The sequence below is a fragment of the Prionailurus viverrinus genome, chromosome B2 (assembly GCF_022837055.1).
Source record: "Prionailurus viverrinus isolate Anna chromosome B2, UM_Priviv_1.0, whole genome shotgun sequence".
Classification (NCBI taxonomy): domain Eukaryota; kingdom Metazoa; phylum Chordata; class Mammalia; order Carnivora; family Felidae; genus Prionailurus; species Prionailurus viverrinus.
The window spans coordinates 26,800,699-26,806,698 of record NC_062565.1 but is presented as its reverse complement, the minus strand read 5'-3'; positions in this window follow the sequence as shown (position 1 = coordinate 26,806,698).

The window sequence follows — 6,000 nt, the reverse complement described above, 5'->3', positions numbered from 1 at the left end:
CATAATTAATAAAAATAGTTACATTGGGGGCTGCAGTTTGGAAACAGAAGGTCAGCCACCTGGATGGAAAGAAGACTTGTCAGTATCTACCCTTTTATATCCTTCTTCTATTTAAACCATGTTCTTGTATTGCCTGTTAAAAAAAATAATAATAATTTAAAAGAAAGAGGAAAAGTTCATCCAAAACTTCTGATTTTTAAATAAAAATTTCTTAAATGTTGGTGGTACTTATTTTGAAGATTATTCTATGAGTTTTCTGGTCAATACTTTGATTCCCAACACTCTCATTCTGTCATCTTTTTTAAATTGTGCAAAATAAAGAGCCAACTGCTTACCTGGTGGGTTTGGTTTCTGTAGATAACTAACCTCAACAATTCAGAACCAAAAAATTCCTTTCTTCAGTAACCAGAAACATGGGATTTGCTCTAAGTTATCCCATGAGCTCTCCCACAGGGCTCTGCTTGTGTAGACATAGCCTGGCTTCTCCCAGGTGCTTCTAGGTACTATCCATCTCAATAAGCTCAAACAATCACCTTTCCAGATAATTCATAAACAAATATGGAGGTGAGAAAACTGACAGTGCAAGAGAGCTGGCTGCTGTTCAAGAAAGGTGGGGAGAAGTACTGCTCCTCATGGGTCTCATCCAGACACCAACACAAAACACATCCCCACCCTTCTGAGCCACCCAGATGCCAAAAGGCCACACGTACTGACTCTATCAATTCAGTCTATTCTTAAGACAGAAAAACCAGAGTGTTTGAAATGCCTATACTATGGCAGGGAGCTCCAGGATCCACTTGAAACCCACTACCCTCTCCTGGAGCCAGTTGTTCAGCATGAAAACAGAATATTTTGCAGAATGTAGCTGTCTGTTGAGAGGATGTCCCTGAACTGCCATAATGCCCAGGAAGGTGATCCTGTGGGGACAGAAGCTCAGGCAATCTTGCAAGTATCTCTCAGCCTCCCTGCATCCTGACACTCTCCTGTGTGCTATTGTGCAGGTTAAATCAGCTTGGAAGAGAAAAAACATTCAGTAAAAGGCACATGCAGGCTGAAGTGTCCATAGAAAGAACGGGGTGCATTTCCTTAGGGACCCAGAGGGTTCACAGGCTATTTATAGGAGAATGGGCTTCTGGGATTTCATAGCTGCCAAAGCAAAGTCAACTCCTAGCTGACAGTGACCTTGGGCTGCTGCTCTGAGCCCACAGAACAGGGTCTTCCAAGCATATGATTCTTGGCCATGAGCCCAATTTGCCATCCCCCAGGCCAGCTTGGGGTAAGCCCTCCTCTTCAGTCACAGTTCCCAGCCAGGGATCAGAAGGGTATGGGCTCCTGGAGTGTGAGTGCCTGCTGTTATAGCCACATGTGTCATGGAACAATCTCCAACTTACCTTCGTAGATCTTTTGCCCTTTTCCCTCTTGTGGCCTTAGGTTTTTCTGTTTTCCTTTTGCAAAACAAAATTATACAGGGCAATAAAACATTTAAATATGCAAAATTGAAGAACTTCAGTTTTTCTAAATTAGGTAGTGTTAGTGTCAAATTATTAATCAAAGCCTTTCTGAAGAGAGCTTCTGTTGTAAACAGGCTGTGAAAAAAAAAAGAAAGAAAGAAAAGTAGGTTGTTAGTTCTGATTCTATCTCTCCCAGAGCAAAGCTCTCACTGACCAGTGCTCACTTAATTCAATAAGACCAGTCACTTTTTTTTCCCAAAAACAAAAAACAAAAAACAAAAAAACTGGAGATAACTATTGCTACTGACGATAGCTGTTGACAAGCAGGGTTAAATGAATGGAATATTAAAGTTGTGGAGAAAACTGAGAGCAATGCCCAGGAGGGTGTGGCTCACCTCTGTAACTTGGTATGGCCATAGGTATCTTCCTTTTGTTTCCCCGAGTGTACAGAAACCTGGGTTCTTTATGACTAGAGAGGTCAGGATCCGGGAGATACTGAAGGACATCATTCATGATAGAGGATCAAACCCCAGTGGGTCAAGGGGTGTATGCTTCTCCCCTCCACCAGCCCATTGTGACAAAAATGTAGCATTAATAGGATTGAGAATTTAGCCTTCACTGCTGCTGTTACATTAGCAATGCCTGATACATATTTCATACTCCTAATTTAGAAGCAGCAGGCAAATGAGTGCATTTGTTTGTGCTTATACACTACCAAAATCTGGTGAGTCCGTCTGCCACTCAGTTTCCCTTCCTTTCCTGTTACATATAACCAGACAGGGAGAAGGAAAAATGACCCATTGGCTCAGGGTTTGCATCAGCTAGACTGAGTGTCAGCTTGTGTGCATGGTGTGTGTGTGTATAGTGCATGAGTGTGCGCTGGGTGTGTGTGTTGAGTGAGTGCATGTGTTGGGTGGGTGGGTATGTGCATGAGTCAGTGTGTGCAGGTGTGTGGTGTGTGGGTGTGAGTGTATGTTAGGTGTGTGTGAGTACATGGGGGTGAGAAAAAGGAGAACATCCCTTGGGTGATTGGGTTAAATTTTGAATTACTAGCGAACTGAAGCCAACCAATTCAAATGAAGATTTCTTTTTTTCATTGACTCAAGAAAGGCTTAATAGCTCTGGCAGAAACTCTGCAAAAAATTTACCTTTGGGCAGACATGGCCCAGGACCAGGCAAGAGGTTTCAGCCCCAAAGAATTTGGCAGAAAGTTATGAGCAAGTGAATAAAGGAGCAGAGAAATGTGACTCCACCCTCCCTGTAACCAGCCTGCTTGCTCCTGTTAACACTGGAGAGGCACTTCTGCAGCCTTCATCCAGGCCCAGTCCCTGGGGCAGCCCAGCTTGGCTCACCTGGCTTGGCAGCTGCGGAATTAAGTCCCATGAAGGTATTTGTGAGCTCACATAAAGTGACCTTTATGGAAATAGCATACACTGTAGACTCTGAAGATAAATCTATGTACATATCCTCAAGCCATCTCCTTTATAGAGAACCTTACATGCTCAGAATACCATGATAATCCTTCCTATAAAATACCGACACACAAAGAAGAGCATTTTTGTCATCAAGTTCATGGTAAGAGTGTGTAATGTTCCAGAACATCTGCCAATACACAGCATGAAATGGAGGGGTTAGGTCATTTTTCAGATAATATGCGACCCCCAATACTTGCTCTTGAATTATCTAGATAAATCACAGAAATACACATCGCAGGCTCTATTAATCTGATGGATCAACTCAATTCTCTAAACGTGTGTCATTAGTTCTCTAAATGATCAAAAGGAAAAATTCTTCTAAAAATTATGAGTATTGGAGTGCCTGGGTGGTTCAGCCAATTAAGCATCCAACTCTGGAGTTCAGCTCAGGTCATGATCTCATGGTTCGTGGGTTTGTCCTGTGTTGGGTTCTGTGCCAACAGTGCAGGCATAGACCTTGGTTGGGATTCTCTCTCTCCCTCTCTCTCTGCCCCTCCCTTGCTCTCTCTCTCTCTCTCAAAATAATTAAAATAAAATAAAATAAAATAAAATAAAATAAAGTACTAAAGCAACCTCATATCTACCCTGTTTTGCTGACTAGCCAATTGTCATTTCATCTTTAAATCATCATCGCTATTTGTTTAACAAACATTTACAGAGCATCAGTTCTGAGCCAGGCACTGGGGAGATAAAGATGAACGAGATGTTGCCCTGTGTGACAATTACAGTGGGCAACAGAGGCAACATTTCCTACACTCCCACTCCAGCCAATGTCCTCAATGCTCTGCCATCACCTCCATTTAATCCCCAAGGGTTAGAGTCCATTTGATTTTTTTAAAATCTCTGTCCCAAACACTCCCAGCAATATCACAGTTATTGTTCACAGCAAACGTGGAAAATTCCAGCATCAGGCACAGAGTGGGTATTTGAGAACTGGTAGCTGTAATTGTTACAATTTAATTATAAAGGCAAGACCTTCTCTCAATAAGGACAGGAACTAAATCTCATTAATGCTGTTGCCTGGTACCTAGCACAACACCTGCCCAGATCTAATTCAGTACTAATGCTTTTGTGCTTTTCTTACAGAGGTGACCAATATTGAGCTTCAAATTGCACAAAAGAGGAACATTCAGAACCCATGTGACTCATTGATTGACTCTCCTTCCAAAGCCCACTTTGGGACAATTTTTTAAGGTTATTACCATTATCCAATTGTTACGCATGTCACACTGTCTACACGAGAAATGCAAAAGGATAAAGAAAATCCATGATGCTCCAACAATAGTCATTACAATGCCGATATCAGTTCCACTGTGTTCATTGGGGTTCAAAGAGCAGTGAATGTCTGAGCCTCCTCCTGAAATATTTGTGTTTGGTAACTAAGGTTGAGATAATTATTGTTGCAGCATGAAAAACAAGATCAAAGGCAAGTCACTGTAGTTTCTCTTTTTTTGGCAACTCTATCATTCCATTCATCTTCCTATTACCCACACTTAGCACAGTGCCTGTTCATACTCAGTGGTCAATAAATGCTTCCTGCAAAATCACATGGAGAGAGGAGTGTGTCCATTTTGGTACCTAAAAAACAGGAAACAATCCCCAGTAGTGAAAGAAAAAGGAGGGAGAGCATCATTTCATTCACCCAAGACAATGGGAGTGACTGTGTTTGTCCCCCATCATGATCTGTCTCACACATACTGCCATCTGCCCCCTGGAAGCTGCACCTGACCCCATGCACCAGTGACAACTCCTCCAGTGTAGACGTGCTCTGTCTATGTTGTGCACCATCCAGCCTCTATAGTAGTGTGTCCCAAGAAGGAACCGAGAGAACAATGCTCTGGGAGATAATCCCATGGCCAACACCGTGTGGAACACGCTACATACCTCAAAATGTACATTGGCAGCTAAAGGTTCTGTGAAGGCCTTCAATAGAAAAACAAGTTTGACTTTGCTCAGAATTTCTCAAATTTATCCAATTGCATAATCCATATTACTAGTGTTTTGTGGAATTCACTTTAGGGATGGTTTCATAATCTCACTTTGGAAAAAACTGATAAGCCTTCCTTGTCATGAAAATGTGGGAAGGACACCTGAAAGAGATCCTTCACTTGAAATATTTTTTTTCCCAAAATAGCTCCAAAAGGCAAAAGCATCATCTCCAAGTGAAGTAATTTACTCCTTCTAGTACATTGATACATTCTCATCCAATAGTTCAACAATGATGAAATTCTGGTCTTTAAAACAACCCTAAATTCTACCATTGGTGACTGACAAATGAGGCTAATATCAAGGCTCAGTCATATCTAGAAATGCAGAGGGTATTTGATTAGCAACTTTTGATGGGTGTGGAAAGATGAGACAGAAGGAGTATTGTTGACTTTAAGGGGAGAAAAGGGAAAAGAGCTATTTTCAAAATCATGTGTCTTGATTAACAGAACACTGTATTAATGAAGTTAATTTTTTAAAACATGCATTATCTTTGCTTTAACACTAAATCAGACCAAAAATTAACTTACTAGACAATAATCATTACCTAGAATCAATAGATCTTAAGAATGCACATTGGGTTCATCAAAATACAGTTGTTCTTCATTATTCACAGATTCTGTATTTGCAAATTCTCCTCCTCACTAAAATTTATTTGTAACTCGAAAGTCAATTCTCACAGTATGTTCATGGTCATTCATGGACATACACAGAACAGTAAAAAAAAAATAAAAAAAATAAATTGAGTTGCCCTGAACATTCCCAGCTGAGGTCAAACAAGGTGACTCTCTACCTCAGTTCTCACAGTGTAAAGAAGTGTTCTTTTCTCAGTTGAGAAAATGTTCCCCAAGCAGAGTGCTGAAGTGCTGCGTAGTGTCTCTAAGGGCAAGAGGGCTATGATGTAATTCAAGGAGAAAATACGTGTGTTAGATGGGCTTCATTTAGGGTTGAGTTATAATGTTGCTGGCCATAGATTCAATGGCAATGAATCAACAATATACAGATCTTCCTCAACTTATAATGGGGTTATATCCCAATAAGTCTATTGTAAGTTGAAAATATTGTAAGTTGAAAATGCATTTAAATAC